The 25,390-nt window shown below is 41.2% G+C and overlaps 1 pseudogene; it reads left to right on the top strand.

The window, feature by feature from the left end:
* Positions 1 to 25,390, top strand: part of LOC123101489 (uncharacterized) — a 39,451-nt pseudogene that overhangs the window by 12,562 nt on the left and 1,499 nt on the right.

The raw sequence follows: 25,390 nt of genomic DNA on the forward strand, positions 1-25,390 counted from the left end.
TAGGTTTAGTTTAGTTTTAGGTTTAGATTTAGTTTTTTCCTTTTTTCTGTTTTTTTAGTTTTAGGTTTATGTTTAGTTTAGATTTAGTTTTAGTTTTAGTTTTAGATTTAGGTTTAGGTTTAGTTTAGTTTTAGGAAAGAAGAAGAAGAAAAGAGGAGAGGAGGAGAAGAAGAAGAGGAAAAAGGAAAGGAAGAAGAAGAGGAGGAGGAGGAGGAGAAGAAAAAAGAAGAAGAGGAAGAAGAAGAAGAAAAAAGAGGAGAGGAGGAGAAGAAGAAGAGGAAAAAGGAAAGGAGGAGGAGGAAGAAGAAGAAGAAGAAGAAGAAGAAGAAGGAAAAAAGGAAGAAAAGGAAGAAAAGGAAGAAGAGGAAGAAGAAGAAAAGGAAAAAAGAGGAAAAAACCCGACCCGACCCGGCACGCCGACCCTGACCCGGCACCCCGATACGACACCCCGACCCCGAGACCCCGACCCTGACACCCCGACCCCGACCCCGACCCCGAGCCTGACCCGACACCCCGACACCGACCCCGACCCGGCACCCCGACCCCGAGACCCCGACCCAGACACCCCGACCCCGAGCCTGACCCGACACCCCGACACCGAGCCTGACCCGACACCCCGACCCCGAAACAGCACCCCGACCCCGACACGGCACCCCGACACCGACACGACACCCCGACCCCGACACCTCCCGAAAAGGTCTTCTTTGGCCTTCCAGAGGCCGACGGGGTCATATATTTGTGAATTATTAGTTAGGTCATATATTTTTCGATTTTGTTATGAAAAACATCATATATAATTGTGTTGATCGGGTAGTTTTAAATGTGCAGTTGTTTCATCGCTATGAGGTTTGGTGTTCGACGACCTCGCCGTGCGTTTGACGAGCTCTGCCCCTTCGTTCGTGGGTGAGCACAAATGACATGTACTCCTCCCCCATTAATTATTTGATCTATTCTGATGAAACTTGATAGCTAGCTATATATGTGTCTTGAATCATCAGTATGCGTAACCAATATGTGTCTCCCGTTCGAAAGCGTCATAGTTATAAATATGCATGCATTTGCATATTTATAACCTTGATTCTTTCGAATTGTCCAACGCTATCCATGGACAGCCCGAGTATGTGTAGATTGGGTTTGTTTTCCCATATGCTTTGCTCCGGATCCGACGCATAAATTCCGTCAGTGCCTCCCCTGTTGTTCTCCGGGTACACATCCTATCTGTTTATTGCAAAGACGTGTATCAGGAGAACAGCGGGGAGGTGCTGCTGAAATTTTGCATCGGATCTGGAGCATAGCATGGGAAAATGAACCCAATCTACACATACACGGTGGGATTAGGACCTATCATTACCTATTAGAGTGTAGGTTGCATGGACATAATAAAATGGGACAATTACATTTGAGCCCCTAGTTGTGTCACACCCGTGTGTTTTGCCCCTAAATTCAAAAAACCCTCGTTTCTGCCCGAGCTCGTTTACTCTTCTTATGTTTTTGCCCTTTGACCGTTTGACCGTAACTTTGAAAACTTCATAACGAATTCATACTAACTCAGAAAAATGCATATAAGATATCAAAATGTCCGGAAAAACATCACCTATATGTGCATGTCATTTGCATTCATGACTGACAAAAGACATCATATGAGCTCAAACTGAGATAGGGACTTTTCAGTACTTTTATCATGAATGCAAATGGCATGCACATATAGGTGATGTTTTTCTGATCATTTTGATATCTTATTTGCATTTTTCTGAGTTAGTATTAATTCGTTATGAAGTTTTCAAAGTTGCAGTCAAATGGTCAAAGGGCAAAAACATAAGAAGAGTAAATGAGCTTGGATAGAAATGAGGGTTCTCTGAATTTAGGGGCAAAACACACAGGTGTGACACAACTAGGGGCTCAAATGTAATTGTCCCTAATAAAATTGACAAAGTAGATCAACTGATGAATATATACATGGTGAATTACATATATAATTGTTGTGTGTCCAGTAGCTCTGAAAGTCAAGATGAGTGATCGTGCGTGGATGTATACCGGTCACACTGGTCAGAACAAATGGAGCGCTAAATGGTTCACAAAAACCAAGGGGTTTGTGCAAGCCACATTTGCAAATGGCCAGAAGAAAACCTGGTGCCCCTGTTTCCGGTGCGGCAATTGGGAAAAGAGGACAAAGGCTGAAATGGGCAAACACCTGCAGAAGAGTGGTTTTACGCCCGATTATACGGTGTGGACATTTCATGGTGAGTCTGCCCAACGTGACCGAGCTGAGGTGGATCGTCGTTGCACCGATGAGCATGGTACCGGGATGGAAAACATGGTGCAAGACTATGATGATGCTCGAGATTCGAGAGGTAAGTGCATTTAATATTTTTGTACCTTCTGCATTCACGTTTCTTCAAATAACTGATGGGTTGGCCTTGTCATGCTGCAGGGGTTGGGACCACCATGAAAGTGTCCGCCGGCCCAACTCCGTCCTTGGAGTTCTGATTTGGCAAAACTTCCCGGGGTTTGTCACGTTGCCTGGTGAGGGTCGGCTTCCAGAGGTTGGATTGAGTTGGGAGCACTACTTGGCTGCCCCGGCCCCGCCGGGTGAGATTATCGATAGTGTCTTGTGCAAGACGAGGGCAGACGTGGTGATCAGAAAGTTCTGGGTAATTTCTCCTTTACATAATTAAAAATCTTCAACTAGCTAGTTATTAATTGTACTAATCAATATTGTCTCATTTGATTGCAGACATTCTACAGGTGTGAGGAGGGATGCGAGGAGGAGGAGGCAGATGTTATCCAGAAGGAGTGCAAGCGCCTACTTCAGAACTTACGGCATGACATTCGGGTGCAGGCTGTTCAAGACTACTACGCCGGGCATGGTATCAAGAAGCCCAAGCAGGAGTGCTGCGATAAGTTCTTGAGTAAGGAGCAGTACATGAAGGTAATTCTTAAGGCCTTGTACTTACTTCCTTCATTTAGTAATTCATAGCCGTAGCGCTCAAGTTTCTATTTGCTAACTTAGGCCCCTCCGAGATGGTGTGCGGATCGGATGGATTGTTGGGAGGTGTTGGTCAATGCGTGGTGCTCAAAAGAATGGCGGGCCACCCACAAAGAGGCCAAGGACAAACGTGCCCAAATGGAAGGTGTGCCACACCACCAAGGCAGCTCCAACTTATTTCAGTACGGGCGGAACTGGGTATGTGGTATGCTTCATGATTCATGCAATTCATTCATCATGCTAGCTTTAGCCCTTTAATTACTAATTTACTTTGTTTCTCTCTTTCAGGCACGCTACAATAAGGCGGATAAGGTGCCAGAGGTGTACGACTTGTATGCCATGGCCCACACTGGCCCTTACAAGAAAGTCAAGGCATTCTCTGCGTCTGACCTCGATGATCCAAAGAACTTCACCAACATCTCCGCCCACGACAAGCTCGTGCAATATAGAGATCAGGGGAAGGCGAGGAAAGGGGAGGACTTTAACCCGAGCCAGGGTCCCATTGATACAGAGCTGCTGATGATATCTGGTGGCGGGAGGTCCCATGGCTCCATAGCCATGGGAGATGGACTTATCCGTTGTCCTAGCACTCTCCCGGAGATCAAGGCCCGCCAGTCGAGCTCCGCTCCTGAGATAAGGCCTCGTGAACGGCCAGTCCAACTCGCCTTCAAGGTTAGTTATACGTACTCAGCTATCTTTCTCCATTACATCGTGTGCGCTTCCATCAATGATTACAAATGGTCATGTGAGTGGTGTTGCAGGCTGCTATACAGAGTGAGAGAGATAGAACGAAGAAACTTCTGGCGGAGGCGGCGGAGAGGCAGCGGGAGTTGGAGGAGAGGACGACAAAGATATTGGAGGAGGAGAGGGCACAGAATGACATGCAGGCAAGGTCCATGTACGAGCTCCTTGTGGTAAGTTTCTTCTGCAGATTACTTGCTAGTCTTAACATTTGAGTCTCATTACTAACTAGTATGACTCTATTGTGAAAACCAAATGTGCAGTCTGTGTGCGAGAAGTCCGGTTAGACCGCTCCGCCGATGCCAGTGATTGCTCCTGGGAGCACGGTGAGTTTAATTTGAATGGACATTACTTGCTAGTCTTAACATTTGAGTGTCATAATGCTAACGAGACATTGGAAATGATCTTTGGTGCAGCTTAACTCCAGAAACGCACCGCACGATCCTTCTCCAGCTACCGGCGCGAGCCAGCCCGCTCCTACACCTCCCTGATCATGGTAAGTTTATCTAGTGTTTTGCTTAACAAATGCATAAAGACCTAGACTTAGCTTTATTTCCTCCAATATGCTTACCATAATGACCTAGAGTTAGCTTCTTTTCCTCCAAAATGACTTAATAAGCTTACTGACCTCATAAACCATCCATTTACCTAAGTTAGCTCTAAAATGATATGTACTTAGCTTACTTATGAATTGCATAATTAGCTTGGTTAGCTCATAAACGATCCATTTTACCTAAGTTAGCTCTAAAATGACTCATTTTACCTTAGTTAGCTTACAAGTGATCCAATTTATCCAAGTTAGCTCTAAAATGACCCATTTTACGTAGATTAGCTCCAAAATGATCCATTTTACCTATGTTAGCTTTAAAATGACCCATTTCACCTAGGTTAGCTCCAAAATGACCCATTTCACCTAGGTTAGCTCCAAAATGACCCATTTCACCTAAGTTAGCTCAAAAACGATCCATTTCACCTTAGTTAGCTCAAAAATGTGGCATTTCACCTTAGTTAGCTCATAAACGACCCATTTCAACTAAGTTAGCTCCAAAATGATCAATTTCATCCTAGGTTAGCTCATAAACGACCCATTTCACCTAGGTTAGCTCATAAACAACCCATTTCACCTAAGATAGCTCATAAACGATCCATTTCACCTAGGTTAGATAATAAACGATCCATTTCACCTAAGTTAGCTCATAAATGATCCATTTCAACTAATTTAGCTCATAAATGATCCAGTTCACCTAAGTTAGCTAATAAATGGCATATACTTCTTCTTCTAGTATTCTTCTTCTTCTATTCTTTTTCTTCTAGTCTAATTCTTCTTCTAGTCTTCTTTTTCTAACTTTCTTATTTGTCATTTTGCAGGTTTCATTCACTTCACGGAAGCCAGCTTCCTATGATGGATTGCTTGCTTTTTCCTTTGATGCACTTCTTGTATTCTGCTCGCTTGCTATGATGAAACTAGATTGCTATGATGAAACTTTGCATATTGTAATATCTATGGATCGATGGAACTATGTGCAACCTACTATGTATGTATGGATGGATATATATGTGCTGGATATTTATTATGTTGGATATATATATGTGCTGGATATTTATGTGGTGGATATATATGTGTTGTGATAATTGTTGGATATAAGAAAAACAGAATAAAAAAGAGGCAGTGCAGGCTCTTTGCCGTCCACGGCAGACGGCAAAGACGCCTTTGCCGTCGGTGGCAGACGGCAAAGGGGGCACGTGGCGCCCACCTGTGCTTCCTGAGGGATGGGCCATTTGGCAAATTTGCCTACCGTGGCGGACGGCAAAGCTAAGCTGATGGCAAAGACTTTGCCTTTGCCGTCCGCCGTGGCAGACGGCAAAACACAGCGGGCACTGACGCATTGCTGACGTCAACTGGCGGACGGCAAAGAGACGCTCAAATTTGTCGTCCGCTGGCGGACGGCAAAGGCCGTCGTTAGCCGCCTAACGGACTAAAGCTGGCGGACGTCCAATTTTTTGCCGTCCCTCCTCTTTGCCGTCTGCCGCTGTAGGCAAAGGACCTGTTTGCCGATCCTGTCTTTGCCGTCACTGTTTGCTGTCCACCGCTGACGGCAAAGCTCTTTGCCGTCCGCCATCCGTGCCTTTGCCGTCCGCCGTGGCAGACTGCAAAATACTGGATTCCTGTAGTGGACTATGGAACAAGGAGTGGTAAGAGCCTAAGATTGGGGATGCCCAAGGCACCCCAAGGTAATATTCAAGGATAGCCAAGAGCCTAAGCTTGGGGATGCCCCGGAAGGCATCCCCTCTTTCGTCCACTTCCGTCGGTAACTTTACTTGGAGCTATATTTTTATTCACCACATGATATGTGTTTTGCTTGGAGCGTCAATTTATTTTGTTTGCATTTGCTTTATGTTATTTAGAACAATGTTTTGCATCTTTTATTTCAATAAAAGTGGCATTGATAGCCTTTACTATGCCTATTTTACAAGTCCTCATGTTGCTGTTTGAAAACAGAAAGTTTACCGCTGTTGCAATAATTCCCTAGAAAGTCAGAATATGATAAAATGTTGAAACCTTTTGCATATTAAGCTCTGATAAATTTACTACAGTGGGAATTTTCTTTTATAATTTTTGGAGCTAGGGAAGTATGGATGTTGCTGCATTCTTTACAGACTATCCTGTTTAGGCAGATTGCTGTTATGTTTGCATTGTTTGCATATGTTTGCTTCTTTAATGATTCTATTTGAGGATAGGACTATTAAATATGCAGAGGCATTTATTATGCAATGTTGAATAATAATTTTAGTGATTTGTGACAGTAGAGTATGATAAGGTTTCGGCAATGGTTTATACTAATTTATCTCACGGGTCCTTGTTGAGTTTTGTGTGGATGAAGCTTTTGATATTTAGGGAGACCGTGATATAAGAGGAATTAAGGAGACACAAAATCTCAAGTTTGGGGATGCCCAAGGCACCCCAAGATAATATTTCAAGAAGTCTCAAGCGTCTAAGCTTGGGGATGCCCCGGTTGGCATCCTACCTTTCTTCTTCAACAAACTATCGGTTAGTATCGGTTGATCCTAAGTTTTTGCTTCTTCACATGATGTATGCTATTCTTAGATGTCATTTTATTTAGTTTTGCTTGCTGTTTGAATAAAGTATCAAGGTCTGAAATTATTGAATGGGAGAGTCTTCACATAGTTGCACAATTATTCGACTACTCATTGATCTTCACTTATATCTTTCGGAGTAGTTTGTCATTTGCTCTAGTGCTTCACTTATATATTTTAGAGCATGGTGGTAGTTTTATTTTGAAGAAATAGATGAACTCTCATGCTTCACTTAGATTATTTTGAGAGTCTTAAATAGCATGGTAATTTTCTTAAAATCCTAATATGCTAGGTATTCAAGAATAATAAAATTCTCTTATGAGTGTGTTGAATACTAAGAGAAGTTTGATACTTGATGATTGTTTTGAGATATGAGGATGGTAATATTAGAGTCATTCTAGTTGAGTAGTTGTCAATTTGAGAAATACACGTTTTGAAGTTTGTGATTCCCGTAGCATGCACGTATGGTGAACCGTTATGTGATGAAGTCAGAGCATGATTTATTTATTGATTGTCTTCCTTAAGAGCGGCGGTCGGGGACGAGCGATGGTCTTTTCCTACCAATCTATCCCCCTAGGAGCATGCGCGTAATACTTTGGTTTGATAACTTGTAGATTTTTGCAATAAGTATGTGAGTTCTTTATGACTAATGTTGAGTCCATGGATATACACACTCTAACCCTTCCACCATTGCTAACCTCTCTAGTACCGCGCAACTTTCGCCGGTACCATACACCCACCATATACCTTCCTCAAAACAGCCACCATACCTACCTATTATGGCATTTCCATAGCCATTCCGAGATATATTGCCATGCAACTTTCCACCATTCCGTTCATCATGACACATTCATCATTGTCATATTGCTTAGCATGATCATGTAGTTGACATAGTATTTGTGGCAAAGCCACTGTTCATGATTCTTTCATACTTGTCACTCTTGATTCATTGCATATCCCGGTACACCACCGGAGGCATTCATATAGAGTCATACTTTGTTCTAGTATGGAGTTGTATCATTGAGTTGTAAATAAATAGAAGTGTGATGATCATCATTCAATAGAGCATTGTCCCAAAAAAAGGGAGGCCAAATAAAAAAACAAAAGGGGCAATGCAACTGTTCCTTTTTTCCACACTTGTGCTTCAAAGTAGCACCATGATCTTCATGATAGAGAGTCTCCTATGTTGTCACTTTCATATACTAGTGGGAATCTTTCATTATAGAACTTGGCTTGTATATTCCAATGATGGGCTTCCTCAAAATGCCTAGGTCTTTGTGAGCAAGCGAGTTGGATGCACACCCACTAGTTTCTTTTATTGAGCTTTCATACACTTATAGCTCTAGTGCATCCGTTGCATGGCAATTCCTACTCACTCACATTGATATCTATTGATGGGCATCTCCATAGCCCGTTGATACGCCTAGTTGATGTGAGACTATCTTCTCCTTTTTGTCTTCTCCACAACCACCATTCTATTCCACCTATAGTGCTATGTCCATGGCTCACGCTCATGTATTGCGTGAAGATTGAAAAAGTTTGAGAACATCAAAAGTATGAAACAATTGCTTCGCTTGTCATCGCGGTTGTGCATGATTTAAATATTTTGTGTGGTGAAGATGGAGCATAGCCAGACTATATGATTTTGTAGGGATAGCTTTCTTTGGCCATGTTATTTTGAGAAGATATAATTGCTTAGTTAGTATGCTTGAAGTATTATCATTTTTATGTCAATATGAACTTTTGCCTTGAATCTTATAGATCTGAATATTCATATCACAAGTAAGAAGAATTACATTGAAATTATGCCAACTAGCATTCCATATCAAAAATTATCTTTTTTATCATTTACCTACTCGAGGACGAGCAGGAATTAAGCTTGGGGATGCTTGATACGTCTCCAACGTATCTATAATTTTTGATTGCTCCATGCTATATTATCTACTGTTTTGGGCAATATTGGGCTTTATTATCCACTTTTATATTACTTTCGGGACTAACCTATTAACCGGAGGCCCAGCCCAGATTTGCTGTTTTATGCCTATTTCAGTGTTTGGAAGAAAAGGAATATCAGACGGAGTCGAAACGGAACGAAATCAACTAGAGAAGTTATTTTTTGAACGAAAGCCACCCGATGGACTTGGACCCCGCGTCAAGGAAGGAAGGAGGATCTCACGAGGGTAGGGGCGCGCCCCCTGCCTCGTGGGGCCCTCGTGGCTCCCCTGACGTGCTTCTTCTGCCTATATAACTCCATATACCCTAAAACTTCGAGAGAATAAGATAGATCGGGAGTTCCGCCGCCAGAAGCCTCCGTAGCCACTGAAAACCAATCTAGACCCGTTCCGGCACCCTGCCGGAGGGGGCAATCCCTCTCCGGTGGCTATCCTCATCTTCCCGGTGCTCTCCATGACGAGGAGGGAGTAGTTCTCCCTCGGGGCTGAGCGTATGTACCAGTAGCTATGTGTTTGATCTCTCTCTCTCTCTCTCTCTCTCTCTCGTGTTCTTGATTTGGCACGATCTTGATGTATCACGAGCTTTGCTATTATAGTTGGATCCTATGTTTCTCCTCCCCCTCTTCTCTCTTGTAATGAATTGAGTTTTCCCCTTGAAGTAATCTTATCGGATTGGGTCTGTAAAGATTTGAGAACACTTGATGTATGTCTTGTCGTGGATATCTGTGGTGACAATGGGATACCACGTGCCACTTGATGTATGTTTTGGTGACCAACTTGCGGGTTTCCTGACATTGGGAACCTATGCATAGGGGTTGGCACACGTTTTCGTCGTGATTCTCCGGTAGAAACTTTGGGGCACTCTTTGAGGTCCTTGTGTTGGTTGAATAGATGAATCTGAGATTGTGTGATGCATATCGTATAATCATACCCACGGATACTTGAGGTGACATTGGAGTATCTAGGTGACATTAGGGTTTTGGTTGATTTGTGTCTTAAGGTGTTATTCTAGTACGAACTCTAGGGCTGTTTGTGACACTTATAGGAATAGCCCAACGGATTGATTGGAAAGAATAACTTTGAGGTGGTTTCGTACCCTACCATAATCTCTTCGTTTGTTCTTTGCTATTAGTGACCTTGGAGTAACTCTTTGTTGCATGTTGATGGATAGTTATGTGATCCAATTATGTTAGTATTGTTGAGGGAACTTGCACTAGCGAAAGTATGAACCCTAGGCCTTGTTTACTATCATTGCAATACCGTTTACGCTCACTTTTACCATTAGTTACCTTGCTGTTTTTATATTTTCATATTACAAATACCTTTATCTACCATCCATATACCACTTGTATCACCATCTCTTCGCTGAACTAGTGCACCTATACAATTTACCATTGTATTGGGTGTGTTGGGGACACAAGAGACTCTTTGTTATATGGTTGCACGGTTGCTTGAGATAGACCATCTTCATCCTACACCTCCTACGGATTGATAAGCCTTAGGTCATCCACTTGAGGGAAATTTGCTACTGTCCTACAAACCTCTGCACTTGGAGGCCCAACAACATCTACAAGAAGACGGTTGTGTAGTAGACATCAAAGTTCCATACCCAGCTATGCTGGACTTCATAGCTAGCAACCAAAATTATCCTGTGAATGGGCCTCCACTTGAGCTGGCAGATCCATTGCCTGCTGCTGCAAACTCTTCTGCTTTCAATAAGAGGAAGAAAAACAACGCCCATTGGATGTTAATGATCTCCGACGCAGCCGTCGTCTTGCTGGATTGAGCGTGGGATTTAAGAATGAAGCTGCTGCAATCAAGGCCAAGAACATTAACAAATGCCAGAAGAGCCTGAATGCAGAATTTGAATATGAGATTGTTGACCCCACTGCCAAACCACCGCCTGAGCTTCCACTCGACACCATCCAAGCTATCGCCACCAAGTAGTGTCAGATACCTCCTGAGGAGGTCTCTGGAGAGAAACTGAAGGCCTCGGTGGACTATGAATAATTCTAGTTCTTATCTCAGTTGGTCTTGCCGTAAAAAGACCCTATCTGGCCTTAGGCCTTTCTTTTATTTCCCTTGGTCCTGGAATGCTACTTTTGCTTTATTTATGAACCTGGTTCGTAAGGAGTTAAATCCAATATTTGCTTATGTTGGTGGAACATCAAGGCTTATTTATGTTACATGTTTAGTTGTCTGAATGGTCAGTTCTGTTATGGGCAAACTTGTTGTCAGTTTTATGGATGGAACATCATGTTTTTAGTATTTCACATTTTGAGTTGGCTGAATGGTCAGTTATATTATGAGCAGTCAATCATTGGCAGGTGCACTTTTCAAAAATACTGGTTACATTTTTGCTTGCTTAAAAGCGTAAGTTGCTATAATCTTGAGGATATGATTAACTCATGTCCCTATGGCATATTTCCATCAATACATTTTAATGAATAGGAACTGGAATATCTTAAACTGGAATGTCAGAGGAATAAACTCTCAAACCAGATGGGATGATTTGAGAGCTAGAATTGAGGAAAGTAATTGTGGTGTTATTTGCATTCAAGAAACAAAAGGAGATTCATTTGACCAGGCTTATCTCAAAAAAATTTCACCTAGAAGATTCAACCAGTTTGCATATAATCCTTCAGTTGGTTTGTCAGGTGGACTTATTACTATTTGGAATGGCAGTCTATTTAGTGGCTCTATCATCAGTCAATCCTCCTACCAACTCACTGTCAAGTTATCATGTAATTAATCTGGTCATACCTTTTATATCAGTAACATATATGGGCCCTGTCAGAATGAAGATAGAGTGGATTTTTTGATTGGTTGAACAATATTGATGCATCACAGATGGACCACTGGATGTTGGTTGGTGATTTTAACTTAATAAGGAGCCCTCATGACAGAAATAGACCTGGAGGGGATACAAACAATATGCTTATGTTTAACAACCTTCTCCAACAATAGGACCTTGTGGAGATCCCTCTCAAAGGTAGAAATTTCACATGGAGTAATATGTAAGACTTCCCATTATTGGAAAAACTGGATTGGATATTTACCTCTACTAACTGGACCCTATCTTTCCCAAACACACTGGCTCATCCACTTACCAGAGTAACATCTGATCATGTCCCTATACACATTCAGATTGGCAGTGACATTCCTAAATCCTCCATCTTCAGGTTTGAAAACTACTGGTTTGAATTTGATGGTTTTTTTTATGAAACTATTATACAATGCTAGAATAAGAACCAACAGATGGCAAACTCTGCTCAAGATGTTGCTGCCAGATTCAAGTGTCTTAGAATGGGACTCAAGAAATGGAGTAAGAACTTGTCCAAGCTCAACACTAACATTTCTGCATGTAATTATGTATTGTCTATGCTGGATGACATTGAAGATCAAAGAATCCTCAGCACTATGGAAGCCAATTTCAGAACTATTTTGAAGAGACACATAACCAAATTATTGGAAGTGAAAAGAATTTATTGGAAATCAAGATTTAAAATGAGGTGTGTGAAACTGGATGATGAAAATACTGATTTCTTTCATGCCATGGCTACCTAGAGTTACAGAAAAAACTTCATTACTTCTATCAATGATGAAGATGGAAATCATGTCCAAAACCATGATCATAAGGCTGCAATCATTTGGAAATCTTTCCAAGACAGATTGGGCAAGTCAATTGACCCAGCTATGTTATTTAACCTTGAGGAACTTATTCAGCCCTCTGACCTATCTCAACTTGAAGCCCCATTCACTATGGATGAGATTGATCAGGTGATTAAAGATATTCCAGCTGAAAGAGCCCCAGGACTAGATGGCTTCAATGGTTCTTTCCTGAAAAAATGCTGGGATATTATTAAACAGGACATTTACACTATGATTTGGGATTTTTTTTGAAAGGAACAGTGACATTCAGAGTATCAACACTGCTTTCATTACTCTTATTCCAAAGATTGCAAATCCTCTCAATATGAATGATTTTAGGCCTATTTCCCTGGCCAGTCTTCCCCTAAAAATTATTACTAAGCTTATGGCTAACAAAGCTCAGAAAATTATTACTTCAGTTATCCATCAGAATCAATATGGATTTATCAAAGGTAGAAACATACCGGATTGTTTGGGATATGCCTTTGAATATCTCCACTTATGCCATCAGTCAAAAGAGCCTATCATCATACTCAAATTAGATTTTGAAAAGGCATTTGATAAGGTGGAATACAAAACCATTATTGTTATGCTCAGAGCCAAAGGTTTTGGACCTAGATGGATCAAATGGGTAAACAACATTCTCCAAACTGCATCTACTTCTGTCCTACTCAATGGAGTGGCTAGGAAAAAAATCATCTGTAAGAGAGGGGTCAGACAAGGGGATCCTAATTCCCCATTATTATATGTTATTACTGTAGATCTTCTTCAAATAGTTATTAATGCTGCCTGGTCAAATGGAGAACTATCTCTACCTATAAATCATGCATATGGTCAAGATTATCCAATCATACAATATGCTGATGACACTTTGTTGATTATGCCTGCTAATGAAGATCAGCTTAACCACCTCAAATACCTTCTAAACCTTTTCAGTCTGTCCATGGGTCTTTTTGTTAACTTCAGCAAATCCTCTATGATTCCCATCAATGTTAATCATCAAGAGGTCACCAGGCGTGCCACATTATTTGTATGCAAGGTCGAAAGCCTTCCATTCACTTATCTAGGATTACCCATGGGCACCACAAAACCTTCAATACAGGATCTCATTCCTGTCATATCTAGAATTGATAAAAGATTATCTGGGGTTGCTAGATTCATGAACTACTCTGGCAGACTTACTTATATAAATTCGGTTGTTGCCTCAATGCCAATATTTGCTATGTGCTCCCTCAAAGTTCATATCACCATCCTAGATCATGTTGATAAATCAAGCAGAAATTTCCTATGGTATGGAAATGATATTAATAAAGGAGGCAAATGTTTGGCAAGCTGGCAGATGATATGCAAGCCAAAAAATCAAGGGGGACTCGGAGTTCTAAATTTGAGAGAACAAAACAAAGCCCTTCTTATCAAGCACCTTTACAAATTTTACAACAAGATTGATGTGCCTTGGGTTAAATTAATTTGGGAAGCCCATTATCATAATAATGAAGCCCCTCATTCTAACAGGAACAAAGGCTCTTTTTTGTGGAGAGATTGCATGAAAATGTATGATTACTTCAGAGATATGACAACTTGTGATATTAAATCTGGTGAAACCAATATGCTTTGGGAGGACAAATGGAAAGGTGACATTATGAAGCTAAAGTTTCCTGAACTGCACTCTTTCACTTATAAGGAAAATATAACTATCAAGGCTGCCAAGGATTTGGATAATTTATATAGTTTATTTCAACTACCCCTATCTATTCAAGCACATCAGCAATTACATCAACTTTCTGATGAATTAAATACCATCAAGCACAACTATGATCATGATAATTGGGATGTCTATCTAAGTGGGAGTTCTTAAGTAATATGATTAATTGAACTTAAATGTATCATGAACTTAGTCCTGTTAGTATTTTGCAAATTATGTTGTAGATCAATAGCTCGCGTTGTTGCTTCCCTGTGTTTATTTTGATATGTTCCTAGAGAAAATTGTGTTGAAAGATGTTAGTAGCAATGATGCGGATTGGATCCGTGATCTGAGGTTTATCCTCATTGCTGCACAGAAGAATTATGTCCTTGATGCACCGCTAGGTGACAGACCTATTGCAGGAGCAGATGCAGACATTATGAACGTTTGGCTAGCTCAATATGATGACTACTTGATAGTTTAGTGCACCATGCTTAACGGCTTAGAATCAGGACTTCAAAGACGTTTTGAACGTCATGGACCATATGAGATGTTCCAGGAGTTGAAGTTAATATTTCAAGCAAATACCCGAGTTGAGAGATATGAAGTCTCCAACAAGTTCTACAGCTAAAAAAATGGAGGTGAATCGCTCAACTAGTGAGCATGTGCTCAGATTGTCTGGGTACTACAATCGCTTGAATCAAGTGGGAGTTAATCTTCCAGATAAGATAGTGATTGACAGAATTCTCTAGTCACCATCACCAAGTTAGTAGAACTTCGTGATGAACTATAGTATGCAAGGGATAACGGAAATGATTCCCAAGCTCTTCGTGATGCTAAAATCAACGAAGGTAGAAATCAAGAAAAACATCAAGTGTTGATGGTAGACAAGACCACTAGTTTCAAGAAAAGGGCAAAAGGAAGAAGGGGAACTTCAAGAAGAACGGCAAGCAAGTTGCTGCTCAAGTGAAGAAACCCAAGTCTGGTCCTAAGCCTGAGACAAAGTGCTTCTACTGCAAAGGGATTGGTCACTGGAAGCGGAACTACCCCAAGTATTTGGTGGATAAGAAAGGATGGCAAAATAAACAAAGGTATATTTGATATACATGTTATTGATGTGTACTTTACTAGTGTTCATAGCAACCCCTCAGTATTTGGTACTAGTTCAGTTGCTAAGATTAGTAACTCAAAACGGGAGTTGCAGAATAAACAGAGACTAGTTAAGGGTGAAGTGACGATGTGTATTGGAAGTGGTTCCAAGATTGATATGATCATCATCGCACACTCCCTATAATTTCGGGATTAGTGTTGAACCTAAATAAGTGTTATTTGGTGTTTGCGTTGAGCATGAATATGATTTGATCATGTTTATTGTAATTCATTTAAGTAAGAGAATAAATTGTTGTTCTGTTTACATGAATAAAACCTTATATGGTTACACACCCAATGAAAATAGTTCGTTGGATCTCGATCGTAGTGATACACATAATCATAATATTGAAACCAAAAGATGCAAAGTTAATAATGATAGTGCAACTTATTTGTGGCACTGCCATTTAGGTCATATTGGTGTAAAGCGCATGAAGAAATTCCATGCTGATGGGCTTTTGGAATCACTTGATTATGAATCAGTTGATGCTTGCGAACCATGCCTCATGGGCAAGATGACTAAGACTCTGTTCTTCGAAACAATGGAGTGAGCAACAGATTTGTTGGAAATCATACATACTGATGTATGTGGTCCGATGAATATTGAGGCTCACGACAGGTATCATTATTTTCTGATCTTCACAGATGATTTGAGCAGATATGAGTATATCTACTTGGTGAAACATAAGTCTGAAACATCTAAAAAGTTCAAAGAATTTCAGAGTGAAGTGAAAAATCATCGTAACAAGAAAATAAAGTTTCTACGATCTGATCGTAGAGAAGAGTATTTGAGTTACGAGTTTGGCCTTCAGTTAAAAACAATGTGAAATAGTTTCACTACTCACGCCACCTGGAACACCACAATGTAATGGTGTGTTCGAACGTCATAACCGTACTTTATTAGATATGGTGCGACCTATGATGTCTCTTACCGATCTACCACTATCATTTTGGGGTTATGCATTAGAGACAACTGCATTCACGTTAAATAGGGCACCATCTAAATCCGTTGAAACGACACCGTATGAACTATGGTTTGGCAAGAAACCTAAGCTGTCGTTTCTTAAAGTTTGAGGTTGCAATGCTTACGTGAAAAAGTTTCAACCTGATAAGCTCAAACCCAAATCGGAGAAGTGCATCTTCATAGGATACCCAAAAGAAAATGTTGGGTACACCTTCTATCACAGATCCGAAGGCAAGACATTCGTTGCTAAGAATGGATCCTTTCTAGAGAAGGAGTTTCTCTTGAAAGAAGTGAGTGGGAGGAAAGTAGAAAACTTGATAAGGTAATTGTACCTTCTCCCTTATTGGAAAGTAGTTCATCACAAAAATCTGTTCTTGTGACTACTACACCAATTAGTGAGGAAGCTAATGATGATGATCATGTAACTTCAGATCAAGTTACTACCAAATCTCGTAGGTAAACCAAAGTGAGATCCGCACCAGAGTGGTACGGTAATCCTGTTCTGGAAGTCATGTTACTAGACCATGACGAACTTATGAACTATGAAGAAGCGATGATGAGCCCAGATTCCGCGAAATGGTTTGAGGCCATGAAATCTGAGATATGATCCATGTATGAGAACAAAGTATGGACTTTGATGGATTTGCCCGATGATCGAGAAGCCATAGAAAATAAATGGATCTTCAAGAGGAAGACGGACGCTGATAGTAGTGTTACTATCTACAAAGCTAGACTTATCGAAAAAGGTTTTTTTGACAAAGTTCAAGGTGTTGACTACGGTGAAATTTTCTCACTCGTAGCGATGCTTAAGTCTGTCCAAATCATGTTAGCAATTGCCGCATTTTTATGAAATATGGCAAATGGATAAACAAAACTACATTCCTTAATGGATTTAAGAAGAGTTGTATATGATGCAACCAGAAGGTTTTGTCAATCCTAAAGGTGCTAACAAAATATGCAAACTCCAGTGATCCATCTATGGACTGGTGCAAGCATCTCGGAGTTGGAATATACGCTTTGATAAGTTGATCAAAGCATATAGTTTTATATAGACTTGCGGTGAAGCCTGTATTTACAAGAAAGTGAGTGGGAGCACTACAACATTTTTGATAAGTATATGTGTATGACATATTGTTGATCGGAAATAATGTAAAATTATTCTGCAAAGCATAAAGGAGTGTTTGAAAGGATTGTGTCAAAGAAAACCTCGGTGAAGCTGCTTACATATTGAGCATCAAGATCTATAGAGATAGATCAAGACGCTTGATAAGTTTTTTTTCAATGAGTACATACCTTGACAAGATTTTGAAGTAGTTCAAAATGGAACAGTCAAAGAAAGAATTCTTGCCTGTGTTACAAGGTGTGAAATTGAGTAAGACTCAAAGCCCGACCACGGCATAAAATAGAATGAGAATGAAAGTCATTCCCTATGCCTTGGCCATAGGTTCTATAAAGTATGCCATGCTGTGTACCAGACCTATTGTATACCCTACACTAATTTTGGCAAGGGAGTACAATAGTGATCTAGGAGTAGATCACTAGACAGCGGTCAAAAATTATCCTTAGTGGAATAAGGATATGTTTCTCGATTATGGAGGTGACAAAATGTTCGTCGTAAAAGGGTTATGTCGATACAAGTTTTGGCACTGATCCGGATGACTCTTAGTCTTCATCTGGATACATATTGAAAGTGGGAGCAATTAGCTAAAGTAGCTCCATCTAAAGCATTGTAGACATAGAAAGTTGCAAAATACTTACGGATCTGAATATGGCAGACCCGTTGACTAAACTTCTCTCACAGGCAAAACATGATCACACCTTAGTACTCTTTGGGTGTTAATCACATAGCAATGTGAACTAGATTACTGACTCTAGTAAACCCTTTGGGTGTTGGTCACCTATCGATGTGAACTATGGGTGTTAACCACATAAAGATGTGAACTATTGATGTTAGATCACATGGCGATGTGAACTAGATTATTGACTCTAGTGCAAGTGGGAGACTGAAGGAAATATGCCCTAGAGGCAATAATAAAGTTATTATTTATTTCCTTATTTCATGATGAATGTTTATTATTCATGCTAGAATTGTATTAACCGGAAACATAATACATGTGTGAATACATAGACAAACAGAGTGTCACTAGTATGCCTCTACTTGACTAGCTCGATAATCAAAGATGGTTATGTTTCCTAACCATAGACGAAGAGTTGTTATTTGATTAACGGGATCACATCATTAGGAGAATGATGTGATTGACTTGATCCATTCCATTAGCTTAGCACTCGATCGTTTAGTATGTTGCTATTGCTTTCTTCATGACCTATACATGTTCCTATGACTATGAGATTATTCAACTCCCGTTTACCGGAGAAACACTTTGTGTTCTACCAAACGTCACAACGTAACTGGGTGATTATAAAGGAGCTCTATAGGTGTCTCCAAAGGTACACGTTGGGTTGGCGTATTTCGAGATTAGGATTTGTCACTCCGATTGTCGGAGAGGTATCTCTGGGCCCTCTCGGTAATGCACATCACATAAGCCTTGCAAGCATTGCAACTAATGAGTTAGTTGCGAGATGATGTATTACGAAACGAGTAAAGAGACTTGCTGGTAACGAGATTGAACTAGGTATTGAGATACCGACGATCGAATCTCGGGCAAGTAACATACCGATGACAAAGGGAACAACGTATGTTGTTATGCGGTCTGACCGATAAAGATCTTCGTAGAATATGTGGGAGCCAATATGAGCATCCAGGTTCTGCTATTGGTTATTGACCGGAGACGTGTCTCGGTCATGTCTACATTATTCTCGAACCCGTAGGGTACGCACGCTTAAGGTTTCGATGACAGTTATATTATGAGTTTATGAGTTTTGATGTACCGAAGGAGTTGGGAGTCCCGGATGAGATCGGGGACATGACGAGGAGTCTCAAAATGGTCGAGACGTAAAAATCAATATATTGGACGACTATATTCGGACATCGGAAAGGTTCCGAGTGATTGGAGTATTTTTCGGAGTACCGGAGAGTTACGGGAATTCGCCGGGGAGTATATGGGCCTTATTGGGCTTTAGGGGAAAGAGATAGGAGAGGTTGGGCGCCCCCCCAAGGCCTAGTCCGAATTGGACTAGGGGAAAGGGCTGCGCCCCCTCCTTCCTTCTCTTCTCTTTTCCCTTGCCTTGACTCCTACTCCTACTACATGGAAGGACTCCTAGTTAGACTAGGAAAGGGGGAATCCTACTCCCAGTGGGAGTAGGACTCCCCTAGGGCGCGCCATAGAGAGGGCCGGCCCTCCCCTCCTCCACTCCTTTATATACGGGGGCAGGGGGCACCCCATAGACACAAGTTGATCCACGTGATCATATTCTTAGCCGTGTGCAGTGCCTCCTTCCACCATAGTCCTCGATAATATTGTAGCAGTGCTTAGGTGAAGCCCTGCGACATTAGTACATCAAGATCATCACCACGCCGTCGTGCTGACGGAACTCTTCCCCGACACTTTGCTGGATCGGAGTCCGGGGATCGTCATCGAGCTGAACGTGTGCTAGAACTCAGAGGTGCCGTAGTTTCGGTGCTTGATCGGTCGGGCCATGAAGACGTACGACTACATCAACCACGTTGTCATAACGTTTCCGCTATCGGTCTACGAGGGTACGTAGACAACACTCTCCCCTCTCATTGCTATGCATCACCATGATCTTGCGTGTGCGTAGGAATTTTTTTGAAATTACTACGTTCCCCAACATTATTTGCCCTCTCTCTCTCTCTCTCTATCCTCCCTCTCCTTCTCTTTTTGCCTCTTTTGTCCGCTTGCTTTTTGCTTGCATGTGTGTTAGTTTGCTTACTTGTCGTTATGGCTAGTTCTTTACCTTCTGCCTCTATGTCTGAAATTGGGGATACTATTGTCGATAATAATTTTGATGCTCCTACTAAAGAACTCACTATCTCACATATAAAAAGATTCTGTGTTGGTAGTGGTAATATTATTGGAAAAGGAGTTATTCAAGATTTCTTTACTTGTGCTGGTGCTTTGCCCTCTATGGGTAGTTCTATCATTCATAGAACTAGTAGTCTTGCGGACGCTATTGCCATGCTTATAGTCGAACTTGAAAGGCAATTCATGCACATGCATCCTTCCATACAAAGGATTTTCCTAGAATTTTCTAATATTAAGCATTCTTCTGTTAAGCCTGCCATTACTATCTTTTTGGCTCATGAGTTTCGATTCATAATAAAAGAGGCCAAAGAAATCTTTGTGCATTATAGGGTGGACGCTTGCCGTCCTCCCATAGAGGCCATCCTCTTTGATCAATAAGAAATAATGTGTTTTCAATCTCTAGACTATGTTGCTTTCAATGAAAATCTTAGAAAAAGGGTGCCTACCAATGTTTTAGTTGATAGAATTTCTGAACTTAATGATGATTTGGCTATTCAAAATAATGAATTGGGGTATTCTCTTGAATATAGGCTCACAAAGTTCTGTCAAAAGAATGCTTATAATGATGAATTGGTTATGCAATATGAGGGACCGAAGGAGGAACCTATACCTCCCAAGGTTGATCTTGGAGACTTTTGTCCCAATAAATTTAGCCCTTTTGATTACTTTTGCTTGCCTCAAAGAAAACTTGCTGTTGAACGTAGAGAATATGAAATGAGTTTTAATAATCTATCTTACTATTATGGCAATACATAGATCTATTCTTGCTTGTTATGCCTAGCTAAGGGCGTTAAACGATAGCGCTTGTTGGGAGGCAACCCAATTTTATTTTTATTCCTTGCTTTTTGCTCCTGTTTAGTAATAAATAAATTATCTAACCTATTTTTTGGTTGTGTTTTTTGTGTTTAATTAGTGTTTGTGCCAAGTAGAACCGTTGGGAAGACTTGGGGAAAGTCTTGTTGAACTTACTGTAAAAAACAGAAACTTTAGCGCTCACGAGAACTGCTGTCATTTTTATTTGGAAAGTGCTATTTAGTTAATTATTTTTGCAGATGATTAATAGATAAATTCCTCACGTCCAGCAATTTATTTTAAATTTTTTGGGGTTCCAGATCTTGCGCTAGCTACAGATTACTACAGACTGTTCTGTTTTTGACAGATTCTCTTTTTCGTGTGTTGTTTGCTTATTTTGATGAATCTATGGCTAGTAAAATAGTTTATAAACCATACAGAAGTTGGAATACAGTAGGTATAACACCTATATAAATAAAGAATGAGTTCATTACAATACCTTGAAGTGGTCTTTTGTTTTCTTTCGCTAACGGAGCTCACGAGATTTTCTATTTTAAGTTTTGTGTTGTGAAGTTTTCAAGTTTTGGGTAAAGATTTGATGGATTATGGAACAAGGAGTGGCAAGAGCCTAAGCTTGGGGATGCCCATGGCACCCCCAAGATAATCTAAGGACACCTAAAAGCCAAAGCTTGGGGATGCCCCGGAAGGCATCCCCTCTTTCGTCTACTTCTATCGGTATCTTTACTTGGAGCTATATTTTTATTTACCACATGATATGTGTTTTGCTTGGAGCGTCTTGTATGATTTGAGTATTTGCTTGTTAGTTTACCACAATCATCCTTGCTGTACACACCTTTTGAGAGAGCCATACATGATTTGGAATTTGTTAGAATACTCTATTTGCTTCACTTATATCTTTTGAGTTATATAATTTTGCTCTAGTGCTTCACTTATATCTTTTAGAGCACGGCGGTGGATTTGTTTTATAGAAACTATTGATCTCTCATGTTTCACTTAGATTATTTTGAGAGTCTTAATAGCATAGTAATTTGCTTAAAAGCCTAATATGCTTGGTATGCAAGATTAATAATAAAACTTTCTTATGAGTGTGTTGAATACTATGATAAGTTTGATACTTGATAATTGTTTTGAGATATGGAGATGGTGATATTAAAGTCATGCTAGTTGAGTAGTTGTGAATTTGAGAAATACTTGTGTTGAAGCTTGTGATTCCCGTAGCATGCACGTATGGTGAACCATTATGTGATGAAGTCGGAGCATGATTTATTTATTGATTGTCTTCCTTATGAGTGGCGGTCGGGGACGAGCGATGGTCTTTTTCTACCAATCTATCCCACACGCTTAATCCTTTTTATTTTCTTCTTTTCCTTCGTTGTTGTTTCTAATTATGATGAATTTAGCCCATAATTTTTTATTTCTATTCCACTCTTTTATCTTTGCCATTTTACGATTTTATCATGATTTCTTTTTTTGCAGGAAAGATTTTATCATGAGTTCAATCTATTATAGAAGCTTTCGTCTAGTTCCATATTGATACTAACAATTGTTGTAATGCATCCTAGATACCCTCATAGTGTTGTGATGGAAGGTGCTCTGCTAAAAAGATTTAGCAAGAAATATGTACGGCTTAATGTTTATCGTTCCAATCAGAATAATATGGGAGCATTGGAGCACTAATCCCTCCATATTGTACAGTCTAAGCTTTGTTATGGTTGACCGAAAGGTTAGAGTAGCTATTTTTTGTAATTAGATTTGTGTTGCTTAGTACCTTAGTTAAAAATGACAGATAATGCCATTGATTTTCTTTCTTAGGGAGAAAGAGCAGAGGGCCTAATACGAAAATACAAGATGAGCAAGTTCAGAGATAGAATCCCGAGGGGTGGGGGGGGGGGCGGTGTACAAGATTGTACGACATTTGATAATATAGGCAAAAGAAAAGTACAAAGCAACATATCACATTATATAACCTTTTGTCGGCAGAACCAACGTGATTCTTATAAATCCTCGGCCATCGGGCTTTCCTATGATTTGCTTCTAATGTGCTACTGCTTTCCAAGCTTGAAAAACATATTTGATCAATTGTGCTTAATTATGTCAGGTTAGTTTGCATTAATTTTAATTTGTGAAATTCAACTTCCTTACCAATTTGCTCTGTCCTACTCTGAAACTCTTGCATTTTTCTGAATTTATAGATGTAGTTGGTTTGGTTACTGTTGTTGCCAACCTTTTGCCCCCTACCGGTGCTGCTGGAGAACCAAGACACCAAATTTCCATCATAGATGGAGAGTGTGTATTTTTATTGAGATCATGGCATCATACATTTTACAAGTAGTTTTATCGCATGAAATAACTCGATAATGAATTGTAAAGAAAACATGCAACTGTTACTCTTTGGGGGAGATTTTGTGCATGACTGGTCTAAAAAGGAAACCCATTCTGATATTGTTTGTTGGAGTAATGGACCAGTACACATGTATAAATATTGGCCAACATGTGCTCAGACTTCGTTTGTTCATTGAAATTTGCGCAAGCCACCTAAACAAAATGTCTCCAAAATGTACAGGTGCAACGGCTTTCAAGAACACATTCCCGACTGCACTCATGTTATAATATTTCATTCTGATCTCTCTGATGCTTTGTGCACTAGGTAATTATGACATGTTGTAATTGTATAGAATCAGGAATGTACCTAACGGAATTGAATTGCAGAATCCTAGCTTTGAAAATATCAATGCCTTGGCTGGTGTAGAACCTAATGATTCTATGGTACTGTGAAAATATCTTGATGTTACTTTCATTGGTATGCACACTTTGCGCTTAAACACATATTTTCAACCCCTGTGCAGAACCAGTCTTATACCCGTGACCCATACTGGAAGACGTAAAGCAGTTAGATACCTGCAATAGTTGTGCGTGATCCGTACCGGAAGACGTAATCCCGTTGGAGAAAAATGCGGCGCGTAATCCAGGATCAGAGCCACACGCGCGGGCTCCCACTCCCACCCACCACACGCCCAGCCGCCGGCACGCGCGCGCGCACGCCACAGACAGACGCGGCCGGCCGGAGACCGCGCCACGCCTGCTCCTCCCCCGCCTGCTCCCCGCGCACCGCCTCCTCGCCGGCGGCCCCCGCCCCCTCCTCCTCCTCCCACGCCGCCGCCTCGCCCCCCGGCCGCCCGCCGCCGTCTCCATGTCCTCCTCCGCGGCGGCCGCCCGCCGCAGGGTCCCGCTGCGTGGCGTGGTGTTCGACATGGACGGGACCCTGACGGTGCCCGTCATCGACTTCCCGGCCATGTACCGCGAGGTGCTCGGCGGGGAGGCGGCCTACGCCGCGGCGCCGTCGACATCCTCCACTGCATCGAGGCCTGGGGCCCCGACGAGCAGCGCCGCGCCTACGAGGCCATCGCCCGGTTCGAGCGCGACGGCCTCGACCGCCTCCAGATCATGCCCGGTGAGCCCCTCCCGGTCGGCCCCCCTTGCGTCTGATTCTGGTTTCCCTTATCGGCGTGTGACGGTGCTTGCGGTTTGCAGGGGCCTCGGAGCTCTGCGGGTTCCTCGACGCGAGGCAGATCAGGTGGGGATTGTTTGTCCCAAAATGTAGCTCAGTTTGCATGCGTGTGATGCTCGGTTCAGTTCAGTTAGTTGTACAGCTCACTATGTGCTCAATTGTACTTTGTTTTCAGAATTGATTTGGGGCAAGTGTAATACCATTTGCACCTGGTAGTACCACTACCATGCAGTTGCTTAAACGTTGATTCATGCCATGATTTGGGGCTTTGCTGTATGAATAGTGAACTGTCTGTCGATTAATGTACGGACTAACATTTCAGGAAGTTAGAGAGGTTGTTTTCGGATGATAGGAAGAGTGCTTTGTAGGCTATATAGATTGAATGGCTCGAAATTTGATATGCAAACCCATGCTATTGCAAATCCGCGCGTGTGGCTCTGATCCTGGATTACCTTACTTCCTAATGATCAGTACGTCTTGTCTATCAACTTTTTGATGAAATCGTGTTATTCCAAGGAATTCCCATGCATCTTGGAGCGGGAACTTCCACTCTCTGGAGCCATAAATATCGTGTCACAAAATCATGCATTTTTATTCTTAATTTGGTTGTGAATTACTAGATCACTGATTATGAATCTCCAACTGATTTCTTAATGCCATCAGTCCTCGTGATCAGGAAGAAGCACTCTAGCAGCAGGTGCCTTACTAGTTTGTTGTTTACTTGTATATATAACAGACACGGTTGCTTTTTTTTTTTTGAGCTACGCGTCAGATTTGGATGTAGCTTACTAGTTTGTTGTTTACTTACTTTTTTTGACATGTGCCATTGAGTTCATGTGTAGCTTCTGTTTGTTATTGTAAAAATCTGCCAGACTAATGGTACAGAAATAACTGCAATTATTAGT

This window comes from Triticum aestivum, chromosome 5A (assembly GCF_018294505.1).
Source record: "Triticum aestivum cultivar Chinese Spring chromosome 5A, IWGSC CS RefSeq v2.1, whole genome shotgun sequence".
NCBI lineage: Eukaryota > Viridiplantae > Streptophyta > Magnoliopsida > Poales > Poaceae > Triticum > Triticum aestivum.